General features: G+C 40.4%; 1 protein-coding gene across 3 annotated transcripts in view; it reads left to right on the top strand.

The window, feature by feature from the left end:
* Positions 1-766: 766 nt before the first annotated feature.
* Positions 767-20,589, top strand: part of ccdc186 (coiled-coil domain-containing protein 186) — a 126,669-nt gene continuing 106,846 nt past the window's right edge. Inside the window, exon 1 of one of the 3 annotated variants that reach the window (XM_087998868.1) lies at positions 767-1,046. The gene's annotated coding sequence lies outside the window, so the exon portion shown is untranslated. The remainder of the gene's footprint in view (positions 1,047-20,589) is intronic. The other 2 variants (XM_043712787.2, XM_043712789.2) reach the window with 2 other exon arrangements.

Raw genomic sequence — 20,589 nt, forward strand, 5'->3', positions numbered from 1 at the left:
GTCCTGAGCTGGGGTAGGTCGAGTTGCAGGGAATGTAGGTACCGGCGCATGGCTGCAAGATTGGAAGCGTACTAGCTTTTGGAGCGCTGCTCTTCAAAAGCTAGTGTGCTTCCAATTAAACCTGTTGGACTATAACCTGGCGTTGTGTGATTTTTAACTTTGTACACCCCAGTCCAACACCGGCACCTCGAAATCATTTCACAAGAAGTCAACTCACATTAACAAGTGAAACGTGATCTATTGTTTCACAGTACTTCTCAGGTTCAAAGGCTATATACTCAAGAACACAATAGACTTATTACATAACATAAGCCTATTGAAAATGTGAAAACAAATCAGCAAAGATATAATTTGCGATCAAGGGCGTGATACTAACAGGTTTGGCTGAAAAACTTTCCTTTGCAAATCTTGACTTACGTTAAACAATAAGGTGTACAGATAAACACATTATTAAAATTATTAATGAATGACAGTGACGAAGAATCATTAACAAGTCGAGTAACAGGGACACCTCTTCTCGAGTTAAATTATTCAGGGATCTGCCCACGCTAAGTGCGAGGATTTCCTCGCAAGTACTTGTTACTATTCCAGTCAATCAGCTGGCAGGCGGAGGGCGGGCAAATACGTCTGCACGTCACTGATTCACTATTGGCTGTTCTGTTGCCGGGTCGGATGATGATTGGGATACATGAGCAATGATTGGTTAGTGGAGGATGGGCGGGGCGCGGCCGTGGTTACGTCGTATTTGTTGTCGTGTCAGAGGCCGGGCCTGGAGCTGGAGTTGCGGCAGAGGCTGAGGGATAGGCCTGCAGAGCAGCGAGCGGTAGTGGGTGGGGAAAACGGTGGGCAAGGTCGTTGCGGTTTGTGTTTCTTGCGAAGCCACTCGGGGCCGAGGCTCGGTTAAGACTGAAAGCGGGAGTTGCTCTGATTGCCGACAGACCAGGATTCGGCGATGATGCCCCTGCGAGGGACCGACAACAGGGCCGATGTGGGGGCCGCTGGCAGCGTGTGGAGCGCACGGGGCTGAGGGTTGCTGCGGAGACCGGGTAAGATGCAGCTCGTGCCTCCTTGTATTCCCCACCTCCCCGCCGTATCCTGGGCCGTTCACCAGGCCCATGATTGCGGCTGCTGTCCCTCTGCCGTTCTCCTGCAGCATCAAACATTCCCGTGGTTTATGTTTACCCCCACAGGCTCTGTACTTGTCGTACACCGAGATCTGTTTGTCTCTTCCTGCTCGCCCCCGTCCCCGGACCATCTCCACTTAGGGGGAGTGAATCTGTATTTGTCATTGTTGGACAGTCAGATGCTGCAAACATGATCCTTTAACCACTGCACCTGGATTATAAAATAATTAGTATTTCGTCACATCTGCTTTATTGTTATTTAAATCTGATTTTACTGTTGACCTGCCCTAAAACTTGCAATACGTATTGCAACTAAAATATCTTGCATCTCATGCTGCAAATGACAGTATCGTAGATACTGGAAGAATGTGTCTTCCCTGCGATTTTGTGAGGAGTGATTCAAACGTTGTATTTCATGGGATTTTGAATGATTAAGAAAGATGGATCGTTCTAAAGTTCAGCTCAAGGATTATTTAATACTCTTATTGAAATAACCTACAGTTTGCTGCAATAATAGAGCTCTGTTTGGTTATGAGGATATAAATCTTATCATTTTTCCCAAAACTACATAACGAAGTTCTTGTCTGTTTGTACATGGGAAATTCAGGGGGCACGTTTGTTTGCAAAATCCGTCACAAATCTCTTAGGACTGCTAAAAACAAATGCTAATTTTTTTTGAAAGAAACAGCAAATGACAGACCTCCTAGGGTTACATCCATGTGAGTAAATTATAGGAAACTTTTAGTACAAATAAAATCATAGAGCATCCCAACATATGTATGTTATAACCAATATGGGTTTTTGAAGGTAAGACTTGTCAATGCAACTGAACTGTTCAGTGTTATAGATGATCAGCTACATATGGTGTGCTTGAATTTCAGTAAGGCTCTTGATGTAGTTCCTCTGGAAAAGCTGGTACTGAAAATACATAAAATGAAGAGGCTGGTAGTACTGGAGTTATCAGTCTGGGAGAAGGTTAGCTGTCCCATGGGAATTTAAAAAAAACCTTCATAGGTCATCTGGAGGTAGGAATAACAATAATTCTACAGCATCTGCAAGTCCAGCCAATGAAGTTGGTGAAGTCCAAAGTTGAGCAGAATAAGACAGTTGGAATGAATCTATATTTGCAAAATCGACAGGTGGCAGATGAAATGTGAAGTGCTTCAATTGTGGTTCCAAAAAAACCAAGCAATAAAAATAAAGTGCCTGGAACGTTAAGAGACCTGACATTGCAGATGGATAATACATTTGCAAAAAGCTTTGACAAACAGCAAATCATAAGTGGAAATGACTGAAAAACAACCGTTGAGTTAAAATATTGGGAATTTTCTACTGTTAACTATTGGTGCTATTACTGCTGTGGAGAGGAAACAGAAAAGAACTGGAATAATTGACCTGATAACTGCTCCTCTATGCAATTCATTTATGTGAATTGGTCATGCCTTCACGAGAAAAGAGGTGACATGCTTAGGATTTTTCAGATTCTAAAGGAACTGGATACTGTAGAACATGACGTGCTGTTTCTCATTTTCAAGGATACTGAGACCAATGGAAATAGCTTATGCTTGAGGGAGTCCAGTTCAAAACAAATTAATGGAAACTTTTTTTGAGCAAGCATTGTCAATCTATACAATAGGCTTGCTATTGAAAGATGGTGGAAGCAGATGTTATTGATTAATTCAAATGAAAATTACCTTAAATAATTTGGGATATAATATGTAATTTGAGATGTGTGGTGAAGACAGCATAGGAACAGGTGACTTTGGATGTATTTGTGACCAAAAATTCTGTAACTGGAAGTTTCCTTGTCACATTTCAGTGTGTTGCTGACTATAGAATGATAACTGTAATTAATCAACAACTTCATTATCGTTTACATGTGATCACGCAGGATGTCAGGAGACGCACTGTGTCCTGCCTTTTTTGACTAGAAAATCCGAAAGCCTAATACACTGAAAAAAAAGTTATTTGGCAGAATAGTAATAGTATACTAATATAGTGATAGCATTATTTCTTTGTGCTACAAGTATTCAAAATCTTTCCCCTTTGTTTACAAAATAGATAAATGGTGTTAAAGGGCCGTGATAGAATTAGCAAAATAAATTGAGCAGGATTTCTATTCTTAATTTCCACCTCAATAGCTTGGGGAAGTTCAAAACTAGTGGGAATAATTGTAAGGTGAGAGGGGAAAGATTTTAAACAGGACCTGAGGGGCAACATTTTCAGGCGGTGGGTGGTTCGTATATGGAACTAACTGCCAGTGGATGTGTGTATAGGTACAATACTTAAAAGACATTTGGACAGGTACATGAATAGGAATGGTTTAGAGGGATATGAGGCAAATGGGACTAATTTACTTTGGGAAATCAGTTGGGCACAGATGAAGGTCCGTGTACTTCATTTATGGACCAGTATTATAGAGTCATATACATGGGGGTCAATTTGTTCACTTGGCTGGACAGCTGGTTTGTGATGCAGAATGATGCCAACAGCTTAGGTTGAACACAGCTGAGGTTACTGCGAAAGTCCCTCCCTTTTCCATCTCTTTCCCCTCTCCTGAGGCCTGGTGACCCAAAGGTTTAATCAGCAGTTAACTTTCTAATGAGAGAGCAGCCCTATGGTTTGGCAGGACAATGGAGATTTTACAATCTACCAGATTGTAGGCTCTCACCAGATACAGTGAATATTGTATCCATGACTGCAAATCCTTTTTCAAGAACTGATTGTTATCACATTGAAGAGAGCAGTTTTTCTAGCCTGAACCCTGATTGGATCCGAGTATTCCAGAGTCTCTTATGCAATCTATACAGTAGGCTTGCATTTTTCTCTAATTTGCTGGTTTATGCAAATGCATTTTCTGTTGTTGAATTCTAAAGTAATGTTGGTGTTCCTTTTGAGTCGTTGTATAAATTTAATGTTGGGATCCGTGTTTGTAGGGATTGGTTTGTGGGAGATGAGAGAGAATTCTCCACCTGTAAGTCTGAAAGCTACTGGTCGAGTTTGGTATGGAAAGGTTAACTTTTGTGTACCTATGATGCAAATTATTACTGGTATTCTGGGACTTAATGGATTAGATGTTATGACCTTTCCCATCTCATTATCTTTATATTTCAGATTGTCTTTATAATGAAGCTGCTTATTGTAGTGTAAATCATTATTAATGAAATCAAATTATCTGTGAATTTGCTATGAATAGATGGTTATGTTTCTTGTATGTCAATTTTTTTTATTGGCTCTGTATGGTTTTGGGAATGTCTTTTAGTTGTTCAAGTTGCTGAGAATTGAGACTTTTTTCTTTTTGACTTAATTAGTGTTCCGAATATGTGAAAGAGTTGAAACTGTAGTTGCAAGGTATGTCACCATACTGAGAGATGCTAATTGAGGCTTAGTTCAGAGGAAGCAGTACAAGCAGCTAATAAATAGTTTTCCACTGGTTGCTGTAGATGCCTTTTAGTAGTGAAGCAGATTAATTTTAGTGTTCTGTACTGATTCTTTTTTTCCTCCACAGCTGCAAGCTTCACGTCCGGAAAATCTCAGTTGTAATCATAGCTTTTAAACAATTTTATTCATGTGTTTGAATTTTTGTCATCATAGATTTTCTGAAATCTGTTGCATAATTTAAATTGAATGTGATTGCCAGATGTTGGGTTCCCCAAAATGAGTTTAATGACTTTTACAACAGAAGAGTGGACCATGAATATATGACTGCTCTAAAAGAGTTCTTCAAATACCCTAAAGTTAAACTTTTTTTTTCCAAAGAAAAGACAAAGTAACCTTGGCAAATCCTTGAAGATGATTGTTTGTAAAAAAAAATAGTCAATTAGTGTATTGCTGGGAGTGTATGCTGTAGTCTCAATTGCAATGCAGCAACAAATTTATACACACGAAATCTGTTAAAACAGAAACAAAATAAATCACCAATCACTCTTGGTGATGTTGGCAGGAAAACTTCCACTCTTCTCTTCAGAAAGTATCATGATACTTTTTGTGTCCACTTGAGCAAGCAGATGGTTCCTTGGTTTAATGTCTCATTTGAAATCTGCAACTCCGACAGTGCAGCATTTCATCAACCCTTCACAGAAATGTCAGAGTAGATTATATACGTATTTTTCTGGGGTGTGATTTGGACACATGACCTTCTAGCATGAGTGGTGCACCTATCAGAATTTTGACATATTGTGGAGATTGGCAGCTGCTTTTATTTGGGACAAACATTTTCTTGATGTTCAAGTTTGATGTAAAGACTTGTAGCTTGGGTATTGGTTGTTGTGGCTGTGGGGATATTCACTGAGCTGGAAGGTTGATTTGCAGATGTTTCATCCCCTGTTTAGGTGACATGTTAGGTGCTTTGGAGCCTGCTTGAAGTGCTGCTGTACTGTCTTCTGGAATTTATTTGGTTCAGTTTCTGATGCTTCCGGTTGTTCGTTGTAATGGTCAGTATATTGGATTTAGGTCTATGTGATTGTTGATTGAATCCGTCTGAATGCCATGCTTCTAGGAATTCTCTGGTTGTCCTCTGTTTTGCTTGTCCTGTGATTGATCATTGTGTTGTCCCAGTCGAATTTATGCTCCTTGTCATGTGTGTACGGCTACAAGGGACAGCTGGTCGTTGCGTTCAGTGGCTAGTTGGTGTTTGTGATTGCGGATTGTGAGTTGTCTGCCTCTTTGTCTTATATAGTGTTTTGTGCAATCTTTGCATGGAATCCCGTAAATTACGTTAGTCTTGCACACAATGGGTATCGGGTCTTTTGTCGTGGTGAGTTGCTGTCTGAGCATGGCTGTCAGTTTGAGCTGTCATGAATCCCAGTGGCCGGATATGTCTGGCTGTCAACTCCGAGACTTTTTTAATGTAAGGCAGCGTAGCTAGTGAGTGAGGTCATGGCATGTCTTCGTCACATTGTTTGTCTCTTAGGCATCTGTGGATGAAGTTGCAGGGATATCTGTTCTTGGTGAAGACTCTAGGGGTGTTCCTCTTCCCTTTTGTAGGTCTGGAGTGCTGCAGTGCGTTATCACCATTTACTAGCCATACACACAGATGACGGACCACAAATTTGACTGGTACAACACAACGATCATAGGACAAGCTCAACAGAGGACAGCCAGAGAATTCCTAGAAGCATGACACTTATCCACTGATTCTATCAACAAACATAGACCAAGACCCAATCTACCAGCCACAACAACAACACAACTGGAACTGACTGCTGGAAGCAGCAGAAACGGAACCACAAAAATTCCAGAAGACACAGTATAGTGGTGGCTCCAAAGCACTGGAGATGTCACCTGGACAGGGGACGAAACATCTGCAAATTAACTTCCCAGCTTGGCGAAACCATGACGTTTTCTTGATATTTCAGTCTCTGGCTTGGAACAATGATATTTTCTGTTGAGCTGAACCTCTCTCTCCCAAAAATAATGTTTTTGAACTCTGGCGGACAGAAGCCTTGGATATCAATTGTGTAATTGTATATTCTTTTTTAAAAATGTAGTTACAAAACGTAGTTGTCAGATAATTGATCAAGGCAAACGGCATTGCAAGGTTGGTGAAACAATAAACTGGCATGTAATGTTAATCTTTGTTTTCTTCTCTTTCTAGTCCCATAACAAATAGTTGTTTGTTCTCTTTAAAAGTAAGTTAAACTTAAGCTTGCTTTGTAGTGCTAGCAGATATCCTATTATATTATTTGGAAGTTACTTTCTGGTTCATCTGAAAGACTGACATTGTTACACCCCACATCATATTGTATCATTGCTGAATACCAGTGACAAAAGAAGCTAACATGGTGTAAAGTTGTAAAATTTGCAGAACTGTTAAGCAAGCAGAAAATTGGTTGGAGTGAATTCTCAGCTCAAATGCAATTAACAGTTCCTGATCCACCTATAATTTGGCTCACTAGCATGCACCAAACCTATGCAGGTTATTGGGCACCTTTTTAATATAAATGTTAACTGTAACCATGAACTTTAAATTACAACCTAAAAATTGTGATGACTATTGTATTTTTTAACATAAACTGTACAGGTATGTTGCCCATTTGTTATTGATTTTTGTGGAGAACAGTAGAATGTTGCACACATGTTCAAGCATATAGTCAGTGACAGTGCAGTGCTTTGCCAATGGAACAGTAATAATTGATAAAAGACAACAGGATAATTAATAGAAATTCAATGTTGGTATAAGGTATAAAGGAGTTTAACCATATGGTTATATGCCACTTACAGAAAAATTTTAATGCAAAGAAGTGTGAAGTGATATATTTTGTAAGAAAAAATAAAGAGAGGCAACATAAATGAAGGGCACCATTCTAAAGGCATGAAAGACATGGGTTTGGTGGTTAGTATGCACTATTTTAAAGTAGAAAGGCAAGTTGAAGGTAGCTTAACTGGGAACTTAAACTGACAATACAAAAGCAAGGATGTGTTGTAAACCTGTGCAAGTCACTACTTTTCACTCATTTGGAGAATAGTCGCCAGTTCTGGGTACCACTCTTCAGAAACGATGTGACAGTTTCTGTAGCCAAATACTATTTACTCAAGTGGTTCTTGGAACAGTGGATTTTAACTGTAGGAATACGTTGAGATACTGGAGTTTTTCTCCTTGATGTAAAGGTTAAGAAGAGATTTGATAGTAGTCAAAATCTTAAGATGACTCAACAGAATAGCTTGAGAAACAGTTCCCAATAGAAGAAGGGCTGTGAATCAGATGACATTAATTTAAGATGGCTGGCAAACAACCAACAGTGACATAAAATCTGTGGTGATAGTTAGGGTGTGGAAAATATTATCTAAGAATACAACAGAGGCAGAATCAATTATGGTTGTCAGAAAATAATTGGTGAAACACCAAGCAAACATGCTAGGCATTGGAGAAAATTGGGGGAGTGGAATTATGTGAGTCAGTGTCTTTGTAAAGTTAAAAATCACACAACACCAGGTTATAGTCCAACAGGTTTAATTGGAAGCACACTAGCTTTTGGAGCGCTCTCCTTCATCAGGTGATAGTGGAGGACACAATTCTAAGGCACAGAATTTATAGCAAAAATTTACAGTATGATGTAACTGAAAATTTTTGCTATAAATTCTGTGCCTTAGAATTGTGTCCTCCACTATCACCTGATGAAGGAGCGGCGCTCCGAAAGCTAGTGTGCTTCCAATTAAACCTGTTGGACTATAACCTGGTGTTGTGTGATTTTTAACTTTGTACACTCCAGTCCAACACCGGCATCCCCAAATCATGACTAATATCTTTGCAAACTGTCCGCAGGAGTTAACCAACCAAACGGCTGCCTTCTGTGTTGCAGCTGTTTATGCAAATGACATTTAGACAGGAAACATTTATTCTATTGGAGTCAGGCGTTGTTTGTGATCAATTAAGGTATTTTAACGCAAGGATTCTCAGCCTGGCTTCATGAGATCTCAGATTGTGGCAAGATTTTCAAAGATTGCATGAAATCATTGTGTCTCAGATGGAAAAAGATCCTTGTTAGTTAAAGCAAATTTAAGTCAAATGAACAATTTCCAAACAGGAGCCTCTTAGTGGAAGTCATTTTTATACTGCTGACATGTCAGTGATTGGTTTATTTCTGGCCCATTGGGAAATTCCTGGGGAAGTGAATTGACTGGAGCATCGATTATTCAGGTACTGAGATGGGTTTGTGTTGAAAGCAATTGGGGAAGTGGAGTGACCAGAGCACTGTCTTTGCCTGATAGAAGCAGATTTCTGTTCATGTGCTCCTGAGGAATTGGACTGGTTGAGTGACGAAGTTATGATATTCTCATTGGAAAGAACGCAATTTTTAAGCAAAAATCTCAGCAAACCTCAGTTGATAACTTAAAGTATTATCGGAAACTCTTAAATTTACATTCTCTTCAATATCTTCAGTGAAAAAGTTTCAGAAACAAAGTAAAAAGACTGGCTGATGTTTCTGAAGATGAAGAATTATATTGAGGAATAATCCAGTAAAAGCTTACACTGTCATAAAATAAATTATTTTAGCGGCTACAGAGTTCACAGCAAGAGGACACAGTGGCAGAGTGTTAACGTCATTTGATTTGTAATCTGGAACTCCAGGCTAATTTCTATGGGAGGTGGATTCAAATCTCAACATGGCAGGTAGCAATTTTCTTTTACAGCTTGTTTTAAAAGCTGGCCTCATTGCAACCATGTAACTATTATTGCAGAATACTGTAAAATCTCATTTGGTTCACTGATGTGCTGTAGAGAAGGAACTCTTTCATCCTTGCTTGGCCATGTAGTTTCTTGACTGGTCCCCATGGAAATTAGTGATGGGAATAAATATTTGTTAACCAGCAATGTGCAGAATCCATGAACAAATTTTAAATAATGATTTGTCTGTATGGAGGTGATTTTGCTATTGTTGTTCTCAAACTAACTGACTATCACACTCTGGAATCCCAGGAATTCTCAAAACCTCAACACCAACTAACATTTGTATGGTATTTTCAAATGGTAAAATGCTTCACATGAGCATTATCAAACATTGTTTGACATTGATCTATAAAAGATATTAGTGCAGGTAAATTAAACAAATTGCATGGATGTCTGAGATAGTGTGATAACTTGAAAGTTATCACAAATTCTTATTCTGTGGTTTCTTTGAGAAGGTGGTGGGCAAAATAGTTAGAGATGGTAATACGTTTTAGGTTCCATTCCTCTCCCTACCAGCCTTTCTACTGCTGAATAAGTCTGTTTATAGCCTTGGTGCCATTTTTGAGCCCAAAGTGAACTTGGGAACATATGTAGTTAGAGCCACTAAGATTGACAGTTTGTATTGTCTGATTCTGCTATTACCTCAGAGCTTAATTCAAGCCTTTTGCCTCCAAACTGTTTGAATGCCCTCTGGGATGGCCAGTCATGTTACCCCCACTGGACCTGAGGTCATTCAGAGATTCCACCCATTGTTTTAACTTTCACCAAGTTTGATTTACCTATGCTCACTGTCCTTCTTTAGTTCCCAACCATCTCAATTTGCAAATCCTCATCTTGTTTTCAAATATTTCAACAGCCTTGGCCCCTTCTTTCTTGGTAATCTCTTTCAACCTGATAACCTTCTGCTGGCTATGCTTCCCTCATACTGGCCTCTTGGTAAGATGGTTGCGGAATTGATTTGGTCATAGAAGACAGACTGGCGGGGTTAATCTTTCACAGATTGGAGATCTGTGACCAGTGTAAGGATCAGTGCTAGGACCCCTGGTGTTTGCTATGTTATGGACTAGGCCAAACCACTCAATGTTCTTAAGCAGGCAGCCTGGACCATAACTTTGCAATTTGCTTCAGTAAATGTACAGTGAAAATTAACTGGAGTGAGTTAGCGAGGTTGACTGCCAGGTTTAAAACAGACAAAGCATTCACAAAACTTTACTATAAAGCACAAAGAACAGAATAAAGAACCCGTACAGAACTCAATCTATCCAAAACTAGACTGAAGTATGCTGTTCTGAATATACACAACAGTCCCAATAAGTAAACTCGCTTTCAAAACTAGTATAAATGGAACACATGCTTACAGATTGAAGTTAGGAGAGAGAGTTTCCACATAGCTCACTGTTGAACTCCCATCCAGTTCTGGACTCAACTAAACTGCTCAGCTAGAGAGCTGACCACTCCCCATTTCATTCGACAGGTCACGTTTAAAACATGACCCCTTTGGCCTGAAGTTTCATCTGTTTACATATTAACAAAAGACTTCAAAATCCTTTTCATCTTTGTACCAAGCCAGACTGATTGGAGCCCGGCCTGGTTTATTACCCTCTGAAAAACATCAAGGACAGAGAATCCTTGAGCCAAGGAACAGCTTTTAGGAAAAAAAAGGACAAGCTGTGTGACAAGTATATAAATGATTTTGGAGGAGAATTTAGGCGACCTGATTCGTAAGTTTGCAGACAAAATAAAGATTGAGAGAGTTATGGATAGTAAGGGGGATTTCCATACGGTACAGCAGGATATAGAAAGGTTGGAGACTTGGGCAGAAAAGTGGCAGCACCCTTAGAAGCATTAACATGTAGTGGGATCCAGGTCCACAGTTCCCTGAAAGTGGGAGCACAAGTGCATAAGGTAGTCAGGAAGGTGTATGGCATGCTTGCCTTCAGTCTGTGCATTGAGTATAAAGTTGGCAAGTAATGTGCAGCTGTATAGACTTTTAGTGAGGCTACATTTGGAATATTATGAGGTTCTTGTGGTCGTGTTGTCAGAAGGATGTGGTGACAATCGAGAGGGTACAGAAAAGATTTACCAGGATGTTAGCTCATTTGGAAGGTATTATGTAAAGAGGAGATGTAAAGGCTCTGTCAGCGTGCTTGTGTGTGACAGGTTAGCCAGGAAGGACCTATATAGAGAGCTAAGAAGAACCAGGAGGGGACATGAGAAGTCTTCAGCAGATAGGATCAAGGAAAACCCTAAAGCTTTTAAGCTATGTCAGAAATCAAAGAATGTCTACAGTAAAGTTAGGGCCTGTCCAGCACAGTCGTGGTAAGTTATGCATGGAGTCCAAAGGGATAGGAGAGTCACTGAATGAATATTTTTTGTCCGAGTTCACACAGAAAAAAGACAATGTTGTCAAGGAGAAATCTGAGATACAGGCTATTAAACTAGACCGGATGGAGTTTTATCAGGAGGAGATGTTAGAAATTCTGAAAACTGTGAAAATAAATAAGTTCCCTGAGCTGGATCGGATGTTTAGATTAGATTAGATTCCCTCCAGTGTGGAAACGGGCCCAACAAGTCCACACCGACCCTCCGAAGAGTAATCCACCCAGACCTATTCCCCTAACTAATGCACCTAACACGATGGGTAATTTAGCATAGCCAATTCACCTAACCTGCACATCTTTGGACTGTGGGAGTAAACCAGAGCACCCGGAGGAAACCCACACAGACACGGGGAGAATGTGCAAACTCCACACTGACAGTTGCCCAAGGTGGGAATTGAACCCGGGTCCCTGGTGCTGTGAGGCAGTAATGCCAATCACTGAGCCACTGTGCCAGATTTATCTGAGGATACTCTGGCGAAGCCAGGGAGGAGATTGTAGAGCCTTTGGCTTCGATCTTTTTGTCTTCATTATGTACAAGAATAGTGCCAGAAAACTGGAGGGTAGCAAATGTTCCCTTGTTTAAGAAGGGGAATAGAGACAACCCTGGTAACGATAGACCAGTGAGCCTTACTTCAGTTATGGTTAAAGTGTTGGAAAGGATTATAAGAGAGAGGATTTATAATCATCTAGAAAGGAATCATTTTGATTAGAGATAGTCAGCACGGCTTTGCGAAGGGTAGGTCATGCCTCACAAACCTTTTTATTGAGTTCTTTTGAGATGGTGACCAAACTGGTAGATGAGGGTAAACCGGTTGACATGGATTTCAGTAAAGTGTTTGATAAGGTTCCTCACGGTAGGCTATTGCAGAAAATATGGAGGCATGGGATTGAGGGTGATTTAGCGGTTTGGATCAGAATTTGGTTAGCTGAAAGAAGACAGAGGGTGGTGGTTGATGGGAAATGTTCATCTTGGAGTTCAGTTACGAGTGATGTACTGTAAGGATCTGTTTTGGAGCCAGTGCTGTTTGTCAATTTTATAAATGACCTGGATGAGGGCGTAGAAGGATGAGTTAGTAAATTTGCAAAAGACACTCAAGTTTGTGTAGTTGTGGAAAGTGGGAAAGGATGTTGCACGTTACAGCGGGACATAGACCAGCTGCAGAGCTGGGCTGAGAGGTGGCAGATGGAGTTTAATGTGGAAAAAGTGAGGTGATTCACTTCGGAAGGAATAACATGAATGCAGAGTACTGGGCTAATGGTAAGATTCTTGGTAGTGTGAATGAGCAGAGAGATCTCCAGTGTCCACATACACAAATCCCTGAAAGTTGTCACCCAGGTTGATAGGATACGTATGCAGTGTACAGTATGTTAGCTTTTATTGCTAGAGGGATTAAGATTTGGAGCCACAAGGTCATGTTGCAGCTGTACAAATCTCTGATGCGGCCACACTTTGAGTATTGCGTACAGTTCTGGTTGCTGCATTTATAGGAAGGACGTGGAAGGATTAGAAAGAGTTCAGAGGAAATTTGCTAGGATGTTGCCTGGTATGGAGGGAAGGCCTTACGAGGAAAGGCTGAGAGACGTGAAGCTACTTTTGTTAGAGAAGAAGGTTAACAGGCGATTTAATAGAAACCTACAAGATGATCAGAGGGTGAGATAGGATGGACAGTGAGAGCCTTTTTCCTCTGGTGATGGCGAGCACGAGGGGGCGTGGTTTAAAATTGAAGGGTGATGGGTATAGGATAGATGTCAGAGGTAGGTTCTTGACGCAGAGAGTAGTAAGGGCAGAGAATGCCCTGCCTGCAACAATAGTAGATTTGCCAACTTTAAGCAGATTTAAATGGTCATTGGATAAATATGTGGATAATAATGGAAAAGTGTTGGTAGATAGACTTCAGATTGGTTTTACAGGTCAGCGCAACATCAAGGGCTAAAGGCTCTGTACTGCACTGTTCTATATTCTATCTATGTATTACCTATGAGTAGACACTGGACAAACTTTGTTTGTTTTCACTTGAATTTCAGAGGCTGAGCAACAACTTGATAGAAGTTGACAAAATTGAGAGGCATGGATAGAATAGATATTCAGGGCCTTTTTCCCCTGGGTAGAGATGTCAATTACAAGAGGATGTGAGGTTAAGGTAGAAGTGAGGAAGCTTAAAGTTTTATTTTAATGCATAAGGTGGTAAGTGCCTGGAATGTGTTGCTAGAGGAAGTGGTAGAAGCAGATATACTACCAATGTTTAAGAGGCATTCAGGCATACTTAGAGGCAGGAAATGGAGAGATACGGACTGCATAGAGACCAGAGATTTTTGGTTTAAAAAGATGTCATGTGTCTGGGCCGGGGTTGCCGGGCCGAAGGTGCTATTCCTGTGCTGTCCTGTTCTTTGTTATTTTGTTCTTGCCATCCTTCATTTTAATCAGTCCATTGGCAGATGTGCCATCATCTGGCTAGGCCCTAATCTTTGGATTTTCTTAACCTCTACCCCTCTCTTTTTCCATTCTAGCATCTTAGAAGCTACTTCCTGACTAAGCTTTTGATCATGAATGTATGTGTTTATGTGTCAAGGTTTGCCTGTAACCCTCCTAAGAAGCTCTTTCGTGTGTTTTATTGTGTTAAAAAGCAGCGTAAATGCAAGTTGTTGTTTGATTAAATATATAATATTGCAATAACTCTTTATTGGTGGCACATCCATTTACACTGCTAACCATGCAACTTTGCTATGGTTAGTGCTAATATTTTTGACTTGTTGTTTAATGTCACCTAAATTCAAATGGCTGGATTGAAGGAATGCAGGTTGTCAGTTGATGTCATGGTTCAACCAGTGAACACAGTTCTATTATCCAGATATTCAGGTATTAGCTTATTTGATAATTGTTATCTCTCATTTGCTTTCCCGTGAGCTTCATTGTTACAACACAGGGATCACGATTCTTGGATTGTGTAGCACTATTTGAACTTCAAAATGATTTAACTGTTCATTTTTTTTCCAAGCCACTTTCCAGACCATGCAGTACAGGAAAGTCAATGAGTGTATTAATACATGTGCTTCTGTCGTCTTTCATATGATTTCCACAATTAATTACCTTTTTAAGTACTAAATATGCTGATTGTCATACATTTAAGACTCTAGTCTCAATGTCATGAAGATTGTGCAGCCTATTTAGCAGACACCCAACGACTACCATTATAATTTTATGAAACACAAAATGCTGGTTTTATGCTCATGATATTTTGGTATCTAAGACTGGTAGATGGGATTTTGGAGAAATGCATGCATCATTTGACAAGTTGTCAGACTTTCCAAGACATTTTAGGTGGCGTAATGGACATCAGCTTGGAAGGTCGAGGGGTGTCCTTAAAGATAATGGTACATTCTTGGGGTTTTTGAGGAAGGAAAGAGTTACATCTTTAAGATAAAGGATAGAAATTTGAATCTAACCTTTACGTAAGGATGTCAAAAAATCATTTTAGAGGTGGAAAAAAGTTTGCATTGTGACTTCCCACTAATGTGGGAAATAAAATTATAGCTTCCATTGTACTTTGTACTTAATGTTGCTTGAATTGCTATCCAATCCTTTGTACGTGCACAATTTCTACTGGTCCTTTGAACTTTTTTTCTCATACTTAGTTTCTAAACCTTCTATTCAGAGACTGAAATAGTTGGTTTTTTGTGTGTCACTTGAGAATCGTTAGGTTTTTTTTGTTTGTAAAGATCAGCAAATATGTATGTACATCATTGTATCTTTTTGTACATTTCTGTCGTTTAGCAGGCAAAGGGTTCCTGTCAGTGACTAGTGTTTTTTAATGGCTCTGGAACCTTTTGCTTTATATTGTGAAAATTAACCATATTTTAATTGACTTTTCCTGAAAAGGTGTTTGAAGAAGAGTTATCAGATTGCATAAAGGTATCAATATTTAGGAAATATGTTTTATTTCAATATTTGGAAAAGCCTAATACCATAGAAGACAGAAATTTCTACCTTTCTGAATAAGATATTCAACTGTTTCCCCACCTTCAGGTGATGTTGTTCATTCTGCATCACTGGTGACACTGTGCAGTCCATATCGTGAGGTATTTTTAGAATTGCACAATGATCATTTAAAACCACACCTTACATTAAAATGTTAAAAGTCACATTTTAGTGATGACAATCTCATGTTTAAACTTCTGTTTTCTACTAAGTACTATGGAAACTCAGACAGACAATATCTTCTGGTATTAGAACTATAGACAAAGAAAAGCTAGCATTCCTTAATGCCTTGGATTACTGGGTGTCTCGGCAATATACAGCCAACAAAATACTTTTGAACTGTGTAGTCACTGTGACAATTTGGGAACTACGCCAGTCATTTTGAATACGTAGCAAGCTTCTACAACCGGCCCTGTGGTAAAGACCAGATAATCATTGTGAAGTTAACTGAGCATTAATTATTGGCTGTAACTGAGTAGTGTCATGGATTCTTTGACATTGACTTGACAAGGAAGACGTAGCTTTGTTTTTAAAATCTCAATTGAAAGATTCCTATCTGACATTACAGCACGCACTTGACACTGCAATGGAGGTAGATCATTCATTTCTGTCGAGTGGTACTAGATGACATTTTGTATTTAAACTGAACCTTTAACACAGTATTTTGACCGAGATGAGGAAGGATAAAGTCACTCTCCTCTTTTCAATCTCTTGATTAACCATAACAAAGATTTGTTCTTTTTACTGCAGGCTCAATCCCTCAGTAGTTAAAATGCAGTTTTCCACTGTAGCAGCAAGGAGTTGATTACAAGGTTTTCTTGAGTGAAAGGGAAATTTTATTATCTGCTGTCTCTTACGAAGAGTAATGATGCACTGTCAAGTGTGCAATAACATACACACCCATTTTGAAAAAAAGAGCGGTAGTGTTTAGTACGTGGAAAGATGAAAGGACGATTCAGTTTAAAGTCCTTAGGGTGCTCTTGAAATTTGTGATTTTTAACCTATGACTTCAGTTGTTTAGTATTCTGAACCATCAGTAGTAAAGAATATTGCAGAGCTTAAGGCTTGGATAGTTAAAAGTATAGTTACTAATTGTAGAGCAATTTAAAAGTGTTTTTGCCCAAGAAGCCAGAATTGGAGTCGTGCAATATTTGAGAGGGTTTTAGAGCTTTAACATATGCAGGAGGATATTCCAGACATAGGGAAGGTGAAGGCTGTGGTGGAAATTGAAAACCAGAATAAGAGTTGTAAAATTGCATTGCTGTTTAACTCTGACCCATGGAACTCAGTGAAGAACTGATTATTGAATGGGATACCAATTTCAAATAACCTCCCTACCTGTCCCCTAACTCCCCAGCCTCTCCCTTCCATTCCTCTCAGTCACCCACGAGATTCATCCCTTCCATTGGCTCCTGTCCTGAAGAAAGGTTACACCTGAAACATCTACTTCTCCACCTCCTGATGCTGCCCGGCTTGTTTTCTCCCAGCCTCCTGCTTGTCTACCTAATTCTGATACTAGCAACAGAGGTTTGGGTGACTTGGAGTTTAGGAAGGACTGAAGGTGGATAGTCAGCCAGATGTGCAAAATTAAGTGTTCAAATTATAACCAAAAATTAGGATTTCTAATGTGGATTCAATGAAGTAAAGAAGAGTCAGTTCAGTTATGAAGTTGGAAATAGGCATTCTTCGTTATAGGCTCAAAATATGCTTCTCAACACTTCTGTGCCACCTATTACACTAAGTTTGCAAATAATCTGGTTCATCTTCAGGCAGTTGTGAGGGAGAAGGATGAAGTTGGTAGCTCAAAGACTGAAGTGAGGCTAAAGACAATGGATTTTGTCTTGCTAATCTTTACTTGGAGGAACTTTTGCTCATTCAGTACTAAATGTTAGACGAGCAGTCTGACAATTGATAGAGTTGAGAGAAATGCAATAAAGTGAGGTGCTGCAATTTGGGAAAGCAAATCTTATACACTTAATGGTAAAGTCCCAGGGAGTGTTGCTGAACAAAGAGACCTTGGAGTGCAGGTTCATAGCTCCTTGAAAGTGGAGTCGCAGGTAGATAGGATAGTGAAGAAGGTGTTTGGTATGCTTTCCTTTATTGGTCACAGCAGTGAGTACAGGACATTGGTTAGGCCACTGTTGGAATATTGCGTGCAATTCTGGTTGCCTTCCTAATGGAAAGATGTTGTGAAACTTGAAAGGGTTCAGAAAAGATTTACAAGGATGTTGCCAGGGTTGGAGGATTTGAGCTGAACAGGCTGAGGCTGTTTTCCCTGTAGCGTTCGAGGCTGAGGGGTGATCTTAGAGGTTTACAAAATTATGAGGGGCATAGAAAGGGTAAATGGACAATGTCTTTCCCTGGGGTCGAGAGTCCAGAACTAGAGGGCATAGGTTTAGGGTGAGAGGGAAAAGATATAAAAGAGACCTCCGGGGCAACTTTTTCACACACTGGGTGGTATGTGTATGGAATGAGCTGCCAGATGAAGTGGTGGAGGCTGGTACAATGGCAACATTTAAGAGGCAGGGTTTGGAGGGATATGGGTGCTGGCAGGTGGGACTAGATTGGGTTGGGATGTCTGGTCGGCATGCATAGGTTGGACCGAAGGGTCTGTTTCCATGCTGTACATCTCTGACTCTAAGTGAAATAAAGCTACATGTCATTAGCAGGCATCTGAAAATTTTTGTGTTTTGGATCATGTTGCTGGGCAAGAGCATGTCAAAAAGAAATAGGAAAGAGCCAAAATGAATCCTTGAGGGGCACAAGAGTGTGCAGAGAAACAATTGCAAGTGAATTTCTAGCATGACCGCAGAGGAGGATGTAACAAAGCAAGCAATCCCCTTGAATGACAGAAAGGCATTGGATGATGATGTTGTGAGCAGCCATGTCCAAGACTTGCAGATGGGTTGAGGAGAGAGTTTACAATCAGTGTTGATATCATTTGCGACTTTGGAAAGCAGTTTTTTTTTACTGTGTAGAGGTGGAAACTTGGTTGGAGGCCTTATGATATTGAATTTTGGGAATTAGATTTCGGAAGTGATTGCTCGTTCAAGAATTTTGGAGAAGAAAGGGAAGTTGGAAACAGGACGATAGTTTACAGGAACAGAGGAGCAAGAGATGACTTTGAGAGGAATCATGTTGGTGACATACAGTTAACAATTTTTGCTCTCTTTCAGTATCAGCTAACAAGGGAGCTAGAAAGTGAATTTCAGTTGTTAGTGTTTCAGTGAGAGTATATTGAAGGAACAAGTAGGGTTTCCAAGATGAGATGTGCTCGGGGGAAAGCAAGGTTAGGGAAAATAAATTTTGATTTCAGGTCTGGAAATGATAGTGGCTTTGAAAGCTTATCTGGTGGGCACAGGAAGTGGTAGAGCAAACTGATTAGATGGACTGGCTCTTTCTCTGGATGTACTGATTATATCATCGTTACTGCTTCCTTCTCTCGTCCAGAATTAGAAAAGTTGGATTTCAATTTTGCTTCCAATTTCATTTTCACCTCACTATCACCTGGTCCATCTCTGACTTCTCCTTTCCCTTCCTAGACATCTCTCTCTCCATTTCTGGGGATAAACTGGCCACTAATATCCACATTCGAACCACCAACTCCCCACAGCGACCTAGACGATACATCCTCTCACCTTGCTTCCTGTAAAATCTCCATTCTATTCTCCCAATCCCTCTGTCGCCATCGCATATGTTCAGATGAGGCCAACCTCGACAAGGGAGCCTTCAAAACCTAGGACTCGCCAGCACTGTTGTTAACAGGCCTCTTAACCAGGTCTGACTCATCTCCCGCATTTCCACCCTCACCTCCTGTCTTCCCTCCCACAATAGCAGTAGGGTTTGTCTTGTGCTTACCTACCATCCCACTAGCATTCACATACCAAATCATCAATTGTTGTTTCTGCCATTTCCATTGAGATACTACCACCCAACACGCATTCCCCTCCTCTTCCTTGTCTGCCTTTCGCAGGGACTGTTCCCTCTGGGACATCCTGGTTCACTCTTCCTTCAAGTGTGCACAGACACCTAAAATACCTCCTCCTCCATAACCAAGGGCCCAAACATACCTTCCAGGTGAAGCAATACGTAATCTGCACTTCACTCAATCTAATCTACTGCATTTGCTGCTCACCATGTGGTCTCCTCAACACTTGAGAAATGAAACGTAGACTGGGTGACTGCTTTGTGGAACAGCTGAGTTCTGCAAAAATGACCCTGAGCGGTTGCCTGCCACTTAGACACACCATCCTGTCCCCTGGTCAACATCTCTCTCAAGCTTGCTGCAGTGCTTCAGTTTAAGCTCCGTGCAAGCTGGAAGAACGTCACCTCATTTTCCCCTTTAGGACCCTGCAGCCCACCGGACTCCATATTGAGTTCAATAATTTTAGGACTTGAACTCTCCCATGTCCGAGCCCCCAGTCCCACATACCAGGCCTTGTTATCACATGGTCTGCCTTTACACATGACCTATTGTTAGCCATTAATTGTCTCCATTTAATCGCTATTCGTTCTCCTAGACAGATCGTTATCCACTTCATTGTCTGTCCAACTGTTCTTCCCTCTCTTTGGGCTCTGTCCCCACATATTGTTTACTCCTTGCCCCCTCCCCCTACCTTTTTTTCTTCTGCATGTCAGCCAACATTTTCTTAGCTACCATCAGTTCTGAGGAAAGGTCACCGGACATGAAGTGTGAACTCTGATTACTCTTCAGACATGCTGGCTCTTCCAGCAACTCCCTGTTTTTGTTTCAAACTACACCTGTACATGGGTATACTTGGTATTTGTTGAAGGAGGAGACTAAGAGAACTGTTTAACAAGGTGATTTGCTGTTGAGAAAAGAATCTGGGGTAGTTCTTTCCTCACTGTTGAAAATGTGTTGCTGGAAAAGCGCAGCAGGTCAGGCAGCATCCAAGGAGCAGGAGAATCGAGTTTTCG

The sequence above is a fragment of the Chiloscyllium plagiosum genome, unplaced genomic scaffold (assembly GCF_037043375.1).
Source record: "Chiloscyllium plagiosum isolate Xiang-an unplaced genomic scaffold, Cpla_swu_hap1 HiC_scaffold_22, whole genome shotgun sequence".
In the NCBI taxonomy this organism is placed as follows: Eukaryota; Metazoa; Chordata; class Chondrichthyes; order Orectolobiformes; family Hemiscylliidae; genus Chiloscyllium; species Chiloscyllium plagiosum.